This window comes from Pinus tabuliformis, chromosome 1_2, assembly GCF_031772625.1.
Source record: "Pinus tabuliformis cultivar Carrire ecotype Pingquan chromosome 1_2, CPIR1, whole genome shotgun sequence".
Taxonomy (NCBI): domain Eukaryota; kingdom Viridiplantae; phylum Streptophyta; class Pinopsida; order Pinales; family Pinaceae; genus Pinus; species Pinus tabuliformis.
The window spans coordinates 1,203,814,275-1,203,830,055 of record NC_142298.1 but is presented as its reverse complement, the minus strand read 5'-3'; positions in this window follow the sequence as shown (position 1 = coordinate 1,203,830,055).

Genomic DNA, 15,781 nt, shown 5'->3' with positions numbered 1-15,781 from the left:
ACAATAGTACCTAGCCGCACCATGCTTGGACCACCATATAGAAATAGTTCAATATCATGATTCTTTGTGTGATAATAAGAATTATTTTGGGCTTATAACCAAGCTCAATGTGATTGGATACACTGTAAATATCTTGTATTTCAACATTTAGTACTTGGTCAAATCGTGACTTGTTGACTCCATCCCCCAAGACTATCTTTTGTTGCAGGTTTTGTTCTAAGTTATTAGGTGGTGGATTACATGGATGCACAACAATTTTTACCCTCTATTCATATGGGAAATGTGTTCTTGTATTTTATATGATGCATTCTTTATGTCACACTGGGAGTATTATGTATTGACTTGATCCATACATCATAGATATACCATTTGCAATTTGAAATCCAACATGCTTATTTTTCATCTTTTTTCTTCAATCGTGATCGTTTGAGAGGTTTATATATATATATATAGATATAACTTGGGAATGAAAGCACAAGAAACCGCGAAGTACTTCCCCACATTTCGTGAATGGAAAATTGTGTAAAGTTTCAACCCTAATTATGGGGCCTCACCCTTATGTAATCGAAGAGAATCGAACTCATGATCAACAACAACTAGCAACAATATCAAAGAAATTGACTTAAGCTAAACCTTAAGGCCATATATATATATATATATATATATATATATCTATATCTATATATATATATATATATATATATATATATATATATATATATATATATATATATATATATATATAATTCCAATCGAGATCATTTTTAGAAAAGGTGATGCACATGCTAAATGGGATTGATACCAAGTTCCGTCTTAGTGCAAAGCTAACACTATACACTCCAAGAATTTACATATGTCTTGAATACTAAATGGAATCATGAAAGAATGACAATTTACTCATAAATCCATGTGGATGAAGTAAAAAATCACTATGGGGGTGAATATTCATACCTATTGATTAGTTGATCTACTCTCAGATAGCCTAGGATCCCACTTAAAAAACATAAATCCTAAGGGGTATGTCAGCCTCAACCTCATCATGTTCTTATTTATCTTTTTCTAAGTGTGGAGAACAATATTTTTCATGTTCATCTTGCTGTCTGATTTAAACAAAATAAATCATGGTCCTAATAACACTTGGAATATAAGTTGACAAGAAAAGGAAGTAAAGAATTTATTACACGATTATTTGTACTCATGAAAGTTCAGTTGAATGTATATGGATGATAAAATCCTTCAAATAGAGAGAAAAATTATTATCAAAGTGCCTGATTTTGGTCAGTGGAATGGAAAGGGTGAAGGACATGGTAATCAAGATCTATTAAAGCACCTTCTTTATTGGTCTTATTAACTTTTGTTGTTAGGACCTATACAACTCTTTCGGAGTTGGATTATAAGAGAAATTACACTAGTTATTCCATGGACTAATTTGTGGTTCCTTTGCATACTTGACACTTTTTATAAAGAGAATTGATCCATTGGCATACGTGTTGTGATAATTTAAGCCTTTTATGGAAAGGGTAAACTACATGGCATAGATTACTAGGAAGGTATCCATAGTGTCAAATATTCAAACATTCTGGCAAGTCGAAGAATTGTAACAACCCTGGTTAAAAATCCATGTAAAATATATAAGACCATAGTCATGGGACACATATTCCAAGTTGAATGTTGGGCAAAATATCCTAGTGTGGGAGTTAATTTTAGTTATTATGGCTAAGGAAATTGGCAAAGGCAATGGAAAAGGCTTTGGAAAGGAAACATTGTATTTTTGGCACATTTATTTATGAAAATAATGGAAATTAGGAGAAAAGGAAGGTGAAAGATCATAGGTTGCATGTGAGGAGGAAAATGAAGAAAAATAATGGAAAATGAAGAAAATAGAAACCTCATTGATAAAAGGCTTCTGAGGATCAGTTGGTACCTTTTGATAGTTCATTTTTGGAGCTCTCTCATTATTCTCTCTCTCACACTATTTGGCACTTAGCATTTTCTTGGAGCACTTTGGCCTTGGATCAAGAAAGGAAAATAAGGCAAGAGGAATGAAGGAGCAATCAAGGAAGAGCAGGATCAAGTAGCTACAACAAGATTATTAGTAGGTATCAATTTGCATGTGTGATTTCCTTGTTAGATTTGGCATGCATGGTATTGCATGTGGTTCTCTGTTGTCATGGCATGGGTTTCTCCAAGTGTGATAATGTTTTTAGCCTAGCCTTTCCATTTTTGGATAGCCATGGTGTGATATGGTTCTCATGTTTTGGTTGAGCTAGATTTTTGGACGGATTCGAAGTTGAGTTAGGTGGATCTATGAATAAAAGAACACATGGACTAGTAACCCCTTAATTTGATTGTGGGTTGCAGTAAAGATGGATTTTGTGTTGCCTTGATGGGCCTGGGAATCCTTGATTGGTGAATGGTGGGATATACGTTAAATCCTAGAGGTGGGTCATATCCATCAGGCCTAGTAATCCTAGGATGGGATATATGGTAAAGCATGGAGTGTGGAGCCTTCATTTAGGGTTTAGTGACCTGGTGTGGATTGCAGTAAAGTCTGAGAGACTAGGAGACAAGAAAATTCCTCATGGTGTAGGTGGAGAAATCCGATAGCATCCATACTAGTTTTGGCATAGTGATCTTGTAGAGATCATGGTAATTCTTGTTACTATATGTTCATTATTTTGGTCTAGTGATCCAATGTGGATTGTAGTAAATCCTAGTTTCTATTGACGAGGGTGAGGTGGTTTAGCCTTCGGATGCCTTGATTGGTTCTTTTAGTTTGAGTCCCACATTCATACTCGAAATATGACATGAGGGTGAAGGGATGAAGAGAGTTTTGGCTTAGCCAATCTATGGTTGGGTGGAACGTGGTAGTCCCAAACTGGGTTGGCTTTTTCATTAATTAATAAGAGCTTATTTCCTTGGTATCTTATGTGTAAATGTATTGGTTTATATGTGGACTCTATGGCTGATGTATCCTTGATATTTATGTTGTTATTATGCTAGTTATAAGCATGTATTATGATAGTGATGATGTATGGTTCTCCCGATGTTTCAATTTTTAAATGAATGAAAAACGTATCTATGACCTAATAGATGATAATGCAACAACTAGTCATATAAGGGAACAATGCTTCTTGGCGATTCTCAGATAAGTATGAAACCCATGTGCTCAAATCTATTGTTTAAACCTATAGATTACATATTTGTGACATGTTTGATTAAATGCTTGTCATGGCTAGTAGGGGTTTATTCTAGACCCTATAAATGTTTTTGCAAATGTATCATTATTCTGTTGTGTAAATTCACTTATGAACTTGTCATTGAGTTTTGGGCAGCAACTTGGGCACTCAGCCAGAAAAAGTTGCACAAATATCGGAGTCATAAGCACAAGTCTGAGGAGAAAAGTCCCTAGATGCACACATGCCTTTTTGTGTGAGTGTCTGGAGCCTCCTAGATGCACCCTTATCCATATCAAGGGAGTGTTCAGGTGTTTGATGCACTAAAACTTCAGTTGGTCTTAGGGGATGTTTACCGAAGTGGTTGGGATGGCTCCTGGGAGTTCTGCTACTGATGTGGAAGGTCTGAGTTGTGTGTTTTTGTTGATTCCACTTCCTTAAGGTCACCTAGGAGGTTTAATCCCATTATAGTGGCCTCTCGTTGCATATTTACCTAGGTTGGCTGGTTGCTTGGCTAGATGTGGGATGAGGGTGTTACAAGAATCATTTTGAACTGCAAAATTGAAGGTATTGAGCATGAAAAGAATATCCTAACAATCCATTAACCCTAAAAGGAAAAAAAAGAGTAGAAAAAAAACATACACCCACTTTTATATGTTGTATGAAGTCTACAAATCAGATATTTGTACCAGTTCATCCAATAAACACAATAGCCCTCTAAAATGAAAGTTCAATAACTACCTCTTTAGAGATGAAGGTGAAGACAATTAGAAATTTGAACACTTAAACTGTATGGTGTCGCATAGATTCATTGATTTATATTGGATAATTATATTATTTTTCATCCATCTTGATGCTTTTAGAGTGGAAAAAGTGGAGGAATCAACTCACATGATCTTTTTTACTCAGGATCTAGTTTGGCAAATTGGCATCTAAAATATTCTAGAATCATTTTGAGGCATCAATTGATGTTTTTTGGGGGTAAAACTTTTCCAATTTAATGTCGCACCCTTTTTTCCTATTTTACACATAGATACCTTTCCAACGGTGAAAAAATCACATCAATCAGAGTTCATATGTGAAAGTTATGTCACTCATAAATCGACCTTCCTGTTTTCACCAGCATAATTCGATAGGATGCCACATCAACCCCCATAATTCATGGAAAAGGGGCTAGCCACGTGCTTACAATGAAGAAGAATCTAGAAGAGTCTATATTGCAACTTTGGCTAAGCTTTAAGGTAGTCACACCTAACGACTAGTAGGCTATCAGGTTGTGTTATAACGATGCCACTAGGTGGAAAGGGGATCACATTCTTTTGAGTGCATTTGTTATATAGATGAGAAAAAGTATCCAAAAGGGATAGGAGATAAAGCACACAGAGAGGATTTGTGCACTATAGTAGCCCACAGGCCATAGGCCATACTTATTTGTACTCATATACATTTTCTATTTAGAGAAAGAGAGCATAATAGCCTCACCTTCCAGCTTGGGGTTCCCAGTTGATATCTTGTGTCAAATGTGTGTGGGATTTTAAATTTCATTGTTCTATATTGTATACATAATTTTAATTGCATGCATACACTATTAACAATAATCTATAAATATGTAAATCTAAAGAGAAAGAAAACTGTAATATTGTAGATTTTGGATTTTTAAGTATAATTTTATCATATTTATTGTGATGAACTATCTAATGGAATCTCCATGGAATTTTATGGGTAATTCACCATATAATACCTACATTCATTAAAATATAATGAATTTGGATTAGCGTGAAGTTGATTTTTTGAAGTATGACTTGTCATACTTAGAAGGAATGGAAATATCGGTTGTTGATACCAAGACAACCCTTCATACTCCCCCCTTATTTGTTAATGAAATTATAGTATTCACAATGTTAATTTTTTTATTCCTTAGTTCCAAGTTTGGCTTACACCAATTACATAAAAAAATTGATTTCCTTCTTTTAAAATCTTTCTTGGAGATGAAAACCATGATGGTTGTTGGGATGGGGTCCCCTGGGTCAGTTTCAGGGTTAAAAACCCAAGTTTTGTTGTAAATTTTGATGAAAAGATGTAAAGTCTCCGTGAATTGTGGATGCGAATCACATAGGTAGTTAGGAGTCAAAAAGGGCTCTTACCCTAGTTTATGTAACGTTGAATCAGTTTGGAGATCTACCCATGGTTTGCGGACAATGGGATTGTATAAATAGGTGTGTCTTAGAGAGTCTAAGGTAGATCTATGTCTATGTCTATGGGTATGAACGGATGAAGTCTTAGCGAGATAGTGTAGAGAAGTAAGTCTTAGAGGGGGAAAAGGATCTGCAGATGAGTGCGCAAAGGCCTACAGTAGTGTCTGCAGCTGAGTGCACGGACCCGTGCAGTTGAGTGCGTAGGGAAGTTTTGAGTCTGTAACCTGATACTGAAGATCAATAAAGAAGACTATTGGAGAAATTCATGTGTTTTATCTGTTTACCTTTGTTGTTTATGTTTGCGATATATGTTGTGATGAAATAATGTCTTTATGAAATAATGATGTATTGATGCATGAATCTACTGGCTAAGTCTTATTAACTAAAAATAATACATGTTAAGTATTTATGTGCAAATCATAATACATTCTATTACATTTATCAACCACTTAAGTAGATATGAATAGATTATTCTAAGGATAATTTATGGTGCACATAAGTAGGTAATTCATCTATTCAGGGTTCGAAAAAGCCGATCATCAACCTTAGCAGAGGTCTAGGGGCGGTCTAAAGGGAGTTACAGTACCAAGTCGTAAGGGCTTATAGATCTGCATGGAGGAAGATCTAGGGCATAAAAAGACATCAAACAGATCTCTGGATGTGAAAACTTGGTTCCAACATCCCCCCATATTTCTTTGGGTGAGACTTCAGTCTGCGCTACACTAGTTGATGCCAAAACGGCTAGTGGTGTAGGGATTTTTTTGGTTCAACTAACTTTGAACCTGGGTCAAGATCCATTAAGCCAACAAATGGTTTTATTGCCGGAACTGGGATCTGCTTAAGGAGATGTGTGATGTCGCATCACTAGAATCTGATCAAAAAGGAAATTGAGAAGTGGTTGGATAGAAAGATCCACGAATTCATGGAGTAGGAAAACAAGAATCTATGTCTGTCAAAAGAACAATGGTTGGACGGATATTTGTACACAGAAATCCACGAAATTTTCTTTTATGCCTCCTCGATCTAGCTATACGAGTGGATAGCTATATTGGCAGATGACCAAGGGAGCTGGAGACTTGACGTTCCAATAGTGTGGACTCCAGAACTAGTGCAGAGGTTGGAAACTTTTGAAGATAAGATCATGTGTGCTATTGATCATTGGCTTGATCGAGTTATAGGATGATTTGTTAGAGACTTCACGGTTGACACCTCAGTTAGCTACAGTGAAGCAGAATGACGCTTCTTCAAAGGACTGCGAGGTAAGTATATAAGATCTTTGAATACGTAGATTAAGATGTTGTTGTGTGAAAAATGGGTTATGCCATTTCCTTGATGTTCAGAGCTACGCGAAATGGAAATCTCTTCAGATATCGAGGGAAAACATGTCCTGAACGCAGCCCGTTCATTGGGCCTCCTTCGAGTGATGACAAGGGAGCGATACAAGATTCACCATGAAGTGTTGTTAAGATGATAAGGCAGGGTTTCTAGCGAACTCATCATCCATCCACTCCACCTCCACCTTCACCTCCTTAGCATACAACTTCTCCCACACCGCCGCTACCACCACCATTGTTCAACATGTCGAATACAATGAAGTTTCCAGTTTTCAAGGGCATAGGGAGTCAGGATGAAAATCATTTTTGGTTTGTTGCAAATGTTGTGTGGACATCACAACAAATTACGAATGATAATATAAAGAAGCCACAGTTGGTTACCACTCTACAGGATCGCACGCTGACATGGTACAACAAGTACTATAGTGATAATCCTTTGGCATCATTAGCATACACTAAGGCCACTTTGAATAAAGAATTTAATAAGCCTAAGTTTGACTCGCAATTTGTAGTTGGATCCAAGGAAATCACAATGAGGTCTGGTGAAACTCCCTAGGAGTTAGATCAAATCTTGAAGTGTGTGATCCACAAAGCTATTATGCAGCTCACAAATAGTCAGCACTGCGAGTCATTTATAGCCTCGCTCCCGCCCCACCTCAGGATTGCTTTATCACAGAAGAAGATAGGGACTCAGGAATAATCCTTGGAAATCGTGATGATATTTCATGAAATGCCTATTCAAGATGCGTCTTTAGGAGTTCAACAAATTCACTCGCAATTGCAGAACCTCTGCTTGGAGTTGCAGAGCTTGAAAAAAGAAAAGGAGGCTAGGTTGGAGGTGTGCGAGTAAGTTCGGTGCCTCAAGTGTAAAAGTCAGGGGCATGACAAGGATCACTGCCCTATCTTTGTGAATTATATCATGGGGGGACCAATGCCCCTGAGGCAAGAAGCTCCAACAGGACCAAGTATGAGGCCTGCGCTATGGTGCGCTATTTGTCAGGTGGCCGGAAAACATGTAACATATAATTGTCATTTGCTGCAAAAGTTCATTCAGACACCACAACAATTGTTCTACGATTTCTGCAAATCAGTGGGCCATGATGAGTGTCATTTCTGTAGCTGCGAATTGATGATGGAGAGAACGCCCTTTTATCGAATCCAAGCAGAAACGTGACCTCTCGATCAGGGCACAAGGAGTGCGCGAAGGATATCAGGGGCAAGGACAAGGTCGAGGAGGAGGAGGACCTGGTAGAGTTCGTGATCACGTTATTTTCTATAAGTGTGGGACACCAAGGCACTATGCGCAAGAGTGTCAGAATCAAACACGCCTGTCATGTCAATATTGTACTCAGTTTGACCACGCTATAGAAGAATGCCATGTGTTGATAGCTAAGATGTAGGAGAAGAAGGCGCAACCGCAACATCCTATGAAGAACTTACAAATGATGAGAGATGAGCCCCACGAGGAAGACCCGAACATAATCATAGTGATGAGAAGTGAATTAATGACTAGGGATGCTAAGGGAAAACAACCTAAAGAAGATTGATTTGCCCGCTAGGCCCTGGAAAAGGAGATGGGTTTTGATCTGGAGCGCACAAAGGAAACATTTATGGAGGCCAATAAAAGCTTCACTCAGGCATCTACATCAGGAAGTCAAAACCAAGTTCTAGAGACTAGCATGCCTACAAAGGTTGATCCATCTGTACTTACCACATTCTTGAAGACATGCATGAAAATTCTACACAATATCAAGGATATGAAAGGCTTAAATGAGTTTATAAACAAGTGTGTTGGTAAGGAAAATGCTCATGATGGACACTTGTAGTTAGAAATATTGGCAAACATAAGGCAAGGAAAGGGCGCAAGATGAGGCTCATTGCGCAAATAGGAGACTATGAGATGAACTAGGTTATTTTGGATCTGGGGTCTGATGTGAACGTTCTGCCTACAAAGACATGGGAGAGGATGGGGATAAATTCACTGCAGTGGCCTCTGATCCAACTAAGGATGGAAAAGAAACAGAATATTATCCCTATGGGAAGACTACATGGAGTCACTGTAGATATCGAGGGTGCAAGCGCGCTGGCTGATTTTGAAGTAAGAGAGATCGTTCATGATAGTAATCCATATCACACACTCCTCGAAATTGATTGGGCCATTCACATCAATGGAGTCGTCAACTTGAAGAAGCAGACAATATCCTTTGAAAGGAAATCATTTCGCGTTGTAGTTCCATTGGACCCTGCAAAAGGGTCATGCTATTCTGAACTGGTCCATGACTATGAAGAAAGCAATCATGATTTTGATCAAATTTACAAAATAATAGTGTGAGACCAAGACTGGATTAATCCAATAGCTGATGGAAGGTGTTATCACCCAGTAATTTCCCAAGGTTAAGGAAAGAGATCACTGGGGTAACCACAAACCAACTTTTAAGCTTAGGATCTAGCCAACCCGTTAGAGTCGGTTTGGTCAGTCCTCCCTCAGAGATCCAAACTCTTTATGCATTTCATTTTTAGGTTTCCCTCTCCATTCACTCAGCTGCATTCCGCTAGGGGCATGCCATGATTTGATGGAGAAGATCCTGCTATTCATTTCCCCTCATGTCTGGCCCCTGTTGGCTTAGGTCTTTTGTCAATGATCACCAAAGTCCATGACAGTCAAGGTCTGGTCCTTTAATGGACAAAGGTCATTTTCGGTCATCAGGTCTAGGTATTAAATCAATTTGGTCTTTAAATATGTCCAATAAAGCCATGAAGGCCAGAATGATGCCCTTGCAAAGTAATGATTCACAGAGTTTCATCATCGTATTGATAAACTTCGACTGTTCTTCAAAACTCTGTTTTGAAGAAAAGTCAAACAGTGTTATTGGTGAAAAATTTTTCAAAAAGGTCTTCAGTTGATTTCTTCAAGTGCAGTCATAGTTTCCATGGCCAAATGTCCTGTCAAGCAATCCCTGCAAAGAGTGCCGAAAATTTCATCACTTGAGCCAAAATTCAAAGGAAAAGTGAAAATCAGGGTTGTTTTAAAGTCAGTGAAAAAGTGTCAAACATAAACATTAAAAAATGGGTTTTTTGAAAAAGCAAAAATGTAACCCATCACTTCCAAATCTTTATATACAAACTCCCACCTAAATCCAAGTCATTGTGCAATCAAAGACAGAAGGAAAACATTGCAAAGTCGTGGGTGTGCAAGCGCGTAATTTGGAGCAGTTTGGAGGAAGTTTCAGGGGCGTGGCGCATATAAGCAGGGGCGCAGCGCACACGGAGACCGTCTGCAGTGCAAATTCATAACTAGCGCGGTGCACACCCAAAGCGCAGCGCACTGGGTTTTGAGTGCGGTGCACAAAGACAAAGCGCCTAGAATTTGACAAACTCCCTCAAATTTTTTTTGTGAAGCACATAAATTGCAAGGTAGGCTCCATAAACTCACTTGTGCATCAAATTTGATAAAGATATGGTGGTTTATTTCCTGTGATTAAATGCAAAAAATTTCATAAATTTAACCACAAGAAGACACCAAAAAACCATTTTGCTAGGGTTGTGCCATTGTGTTGTTGCTGCCAAGGCTTTATTTTCCCTACCCTACCACTTTTCCTTATTCCCCTATGCCATTTTTCCTATTATCACTACCCTAACACTACCAAACTCATATTCCCTTTCCCTTCCTCTTATTGTTCAATTAAAACCCCAAACCCTAACCTGTCAAAATACCCAAAACCCCTACATATCCCTAAACAAAATTCACCCTATAACCCCTATTCCCATTACATTACTCCCCTCCTAATACTCCCTTTGTTTCATTGTTCCCCTTGGCGGTAGATATCACAAACAACACCCAACTTCACCATCATCAAAGGGGCAGCCTAAATACAGTTTATAAATATCATTCATTGCATCTGAGGGTTCATCAGAGTATGAGGTGGAGACCCACAGTGATACAGCTTTAGGAAAACAGGCTCCCCGGAGACATCATAGAAGTGGCAAACATGTTAGGGATGAGCCAAACACCCTCACTAAGTTGCAGGCATGCCCTCTTGCTATGTCATGTTTGCAGCACCTAGCATGTTTTGAATTTTTTCAAAGGGTGGAAAATGTCAAAGTTCATCATGAGTTGGCCCGTCTTTTTGTGCTTCACCTACATGGAGGTCAGTCTATCTTGGCCGGGGTCACCTTCACATTGACACCTGAAACTATCTCAGTGGCAATAGGCATACCAAATGTTGGAGAACAATGGCATAAGAAGAAGAAGGTGGATAGGCATCATTATGAGCCTTACATTAAGGCCAGTTGTTTGAGGCATCTCACAAGAGTCTTCCCATTCAGATATTTGAAAGATGAGTATGATCTGCTCATGAATTGATCATGAACTACTTCAGTTGTGAGGGGAGGTTCTCTTGCCTATATGCCTATCACATCAGGTTTCTCATGCACTTGACCAGGGTGCAGATGATGAACCTCCCATTTTTCATTTGCGGGAACATAGAGATTTTTCATTTGCGGGAACATAGAGAGGATGAAAAATTTCATGCAGCATAAGACCCCTCAGCAGCAGCTCAATAGTGTTTATCACTTAGCTCTTATCCAGATTTTGGTGGATCATCAGTTGGGATTGCAGGGCATTTCTTGGGAGGACTTCATCTCCCGTGACTTCTTCATCACTCCACAGGTAGTATCAGAGGTAGAGCATGACATAGGTGGTCCTTCTCATCAGTATGAGCACCATGAGGTCGCTACTATGCCAGTATTCATCACCTATCAGAGAGGCAGTAGAAATTTGTTTGCAGCGGCAAAGCAAGTGTTATCTCCACCCGGGGTGGAAGGGGCCTCGCTTCCTACATCAACGACATAGGAGCAGGACAAAGGTAAGGAGCCCATGCATGATGAGGGGCCTTCAGGTGAGCCATCAAGTGAATGAGAGACAAAATTCGTTCTCCTTCATGATGATGAGACAGATACAAAACCTACAAATGCAAGCTTAGAGAGATCATCTAGGAGCAGCAATCAGTGATTGAGGCCTTATCCCTTGACTTGGAGAGGGCTAAGTGGAACATGAGGCACCTGGAGAAGAGAAACAAATAGCTAGAGGATCAGCGGGCGATCATGGAGCTACAAAACATTCATGAGCATCGCCAAGCTGCACAAAGGAGAAGAGTTGAGCTCACATCATTGGAGCAAGAGATCAATGAGGACTAGGAGGCCCATATCGAGAGCGTTAACATGCACTTGGAGAGGCTGTTGTACGAGGCCAATAAGGACCTTGCCTTACTGAGACACATGGCTTTCCATTACAAAGTACAAACCATGAGTGCAAAGGCCCGGATAAGGATCTTGAAGGCAAAATTGAGCAAAGCAACAAAAAGGTCAAAAGAGGAAAAAGAGTAAGATCGGCTTCGAATCTTGGCTGAAGCTTCCTTGGCACAACATAGAACCCCATAGAGAACCTCCAGCCCAAATTTTAAGGAATTTGGGGAAATTTTGGTCACATGACAAATTTTTGGGCAAAACACAGGTTTTTTCTCCCTGTGTGGTGCGGCGCTAAAAATTGGGAACTCCAAATGAAGAATTGTTTGCATTTTTGGATTCAACATGAAAAATCACGACTATTGGTGCTTGGACAAGAAATTTGGGCAAGATCTGTGTCTCCAGGAGGTCAAAAACACCTGCCCCTTTTTTGACACACAGGAATCAGTCTTGGGAGAATGAATATTTGGAGGGGCAAATGAGCACCAAATTTAGAAATTCCAATTGGGTTAGAAAGTAGACAAGACACGCTTTCCAACAAGCACACTTGGGCACATTTTGGACACCTTCAAGTGCCTCAAATCAGGCTCCAAAGTAGCATGGCGCACACAGGAAAAATTGCCAAATTTGCTTCCGTTTTGCGAAATTTCGATTCACGACTTCTCCAAGTGGGCCCGATCATCTACATTTCAGTTTTTTGGCACCTAAGGCAGAATTTAAATTATTTTTTCTCCAGATTGGCTTCTATCCAAGTGGCAAAGGAAGGCAAACGGTCACCCAAGCCATTTGTCATGTTTGTAACGCTGCACCTGTAGCTGATGGTTGGCTCTTCACGTTCATTTTGTAATGATTTGAGTAACTCCCCAACCCTTGGGCGTTCTATCTCTTCATGGCACATTCTATATATTGTATGCAAACCATTTGCAAAGGGTTGGTTGGCTTGTAACTTTTGGGAGACTGTGTGAAAGAAACTCTCTTTCTTCACTGTATATTTTGACAGAGAATTAATGGAAGGCAGGGCTTTGTTTCATGAGATTCATGTGGTTGTGAGTGTAGAAAATGTGTCTCTTATGTTTTCATATGTATTTCATTATGTTTCATAATTCAATTCATGTTCATTTCCAGTGAAATTTTCTGAGTTAGATAAGGTAGAATTCAATTTTAGTGCTCTGCCTGAGGGAAAATTTCATGTTCAGTGTTCTTCTTCTGTTGAAAAGGGTTCATGTTCCTATGCCCTTTTCACTCTCCTAAACAATCTCTCCATTCCGCGTTATTTCAAACTAAATTGCTACACTTTCCGCCTGCCTTGCCTCATGAAGTAATTTGTGCCTTCGTATTACATTCTCTGTTCTTTGCTGACAATTGGTCCCATACCATCCCAGAAGCTCAGTCATTCATAAAAATTGTTTCTTGTATCCCTATTCACTTACTAGCCTAAGATCAATATTTCACTGTAAGTCATCTCAGACAGTTTTTTGCTTATCTATTCACTGAGTGTGACTCGGAGAGAGCCCTCTCCTGTTCTGGTAGGGCTAGCTACCAAACTAAGCAAGGTTTGTGGTTACCCTGAATTTTCCCTTCCTTTAGCCTAGGGAAGATTTAGGTGCTAACATAGTGGCGACTCCACTGGGGAAGAAAATGGTTTGCTTGAAGATTGTTTTGCCCCAGTACATATCTCAAGTTCAGAGCTGATTGTTGATGGTGAACAATGATCATACATAAGAAGACGGCTAAAATCCTTCACCTGGTGACTCATTTCACTGAAGAATCAAGCAACCGGTGCTTCATGGTGACTCCACGGCAGAGGGATCAGTAGCTTTGAGATTTTTTTAAAATGGAGCGTATTGCAAGAAGATACACTCCCATGAGCCGAGATCACATTCCAGGCTTTCCAAATAAGATTCCAAAAGTAGATTGGTCAAGGAATTTTCCTACGTTTGAAAATGATGGTAAGAAGGACGCTGCTTTACATCTAGTTCAATTTCACATGCATATTTGTAAGTTTAAGGTTGATTTTCCTGAAGATTTCTTAATGAAGATATTCATGGCCACTCTAGAAGGTGAAGCCCAATCTTGGTATGAATGTTTGCCACCTGCTTGTATTTACTGTTTAAAGGATTTTCATGCCATTTTCATTAAAGATATAAAGACTCTTATCCATCATTAAATCTAGTTCATGATTGTTGCAAACCTGCTTCTACTTTTATTGAAAGCCTTGAAAAATACTATGAGGATGATAATTTTATGGATGATGAGATCATGGAAGCCCTGTATGAAAATCCATTTCAGCAGCGTAAAGATGATCATGAAAATTTGCAGCAGAATCAAGATTGTAGTACGGTGGAAGATGAAGGAATTTTGCATCTTGACAGTCAACATGAATTACATGAAATTGATTAGCTGTCTGAGGAAAATTTGTACACTCATCCACTTGAAAATATTGAAGAAAATCATTGTTCATGCAAGAGAAAACGAAAATCCATATCTCCTTTGTCTGAAGATGAAATAGATCAACTCTTGAAAGTCATGTTCGAGCTCAAGTTAACATAGATCTGCAGTGTGCACCTGGTCAAGAAGGCGATGGTGAAAATTTTTCCTCTTCTGAAAAGGACGACAATCCTGTGGGCAGCTTTATAGATCAGCAGGCTGAAGATTTCCATATGGCTGAAAATGATGAAAGAAGAAGTTTTGTTTCAGGTATGGTGAAATAAAAGATGATATGCAAGAAAATGATGTTCCAATCTCAGATAATGGGGATGATAAATCAGATCAAGAGACAGATGGTGAGGAGGAAAACGAGAGTTGCATGGTTGAGGCTGCCTCAAATGGAGAAAACAGAGGTATATACCTAACTAACCTTATCTCACCAGAACTAGACCTTCATGAGGAGGTAGCTCATTCCCTCTATGAACAACAAGATGAGATCTTTGTTCAAGTAAGTGAAAAAGCTCTAGGTGAATTTACGGTAGATGATATAAATGATTGTGTTGGGTTTAAAGAATCATTTGAGGTTTGTTTTCTCATGATTGATGAATGCAAAGACAATCTAGCTGTCATATCATATGAAGATGACCTACAATATATTCAGACTTCAGCAGACCAGACCATTCAGGATTCCCTTTCAGACTCTTCCTCATATGTCTCATGTTTTGAAATGTTCTTTAAAGAGGAAATCTGCTCATCCACTTGTTCAGAATTTTTTGAAGACCAGGAGCATACTCTTATTTATGAATAAAGACCAAAATCAAGAGAAAAAGATACCTTTGTTTTTTCAGCAGGAGGAAAGACTTCATGTTTTTCAGGATCCAATGGTAGATTTGTTGCAGTCAACAGTGAAGGTGATTACTTTAGTATTCAGTGATGAAGGGGATCATGGTCAATTATGTTTTTGGAGGCCCAGTTACCAGTATCTGTTGTTCACCAGAAGATCTGATCTGGAGAATCAATCAAGGAGGCATCTACTTGATTGGTTACATTGGAAGACACATTACACATGATTGTACATATTGCATTAGTACACAGGTGGCTATCATCATGATTTGAAACCCTTGAATCTTGATTGATTGCTGCCATTGAATAAGTTTTGTCAGTTCTTGTTTTAGTTAAGTCAGTCATGAGTCATTTCCTTTTGCATTGAGTCGGTTTTTTCAGTCATGTTGGTTTCATAATTATGTCAGTTTAAGTAAAGTTTCAGTCAATAAATGAGTCGAAGTCTTGTGTTGTTTGTCGGAATAATGACTACATAGCCCAATGGACGAAGGCACTGTCTAGCTCTTCCAGGGATCTGCTGTTCTTGGCACCTCCAAGGAGCTACCATCCCCCATTGGAGCCA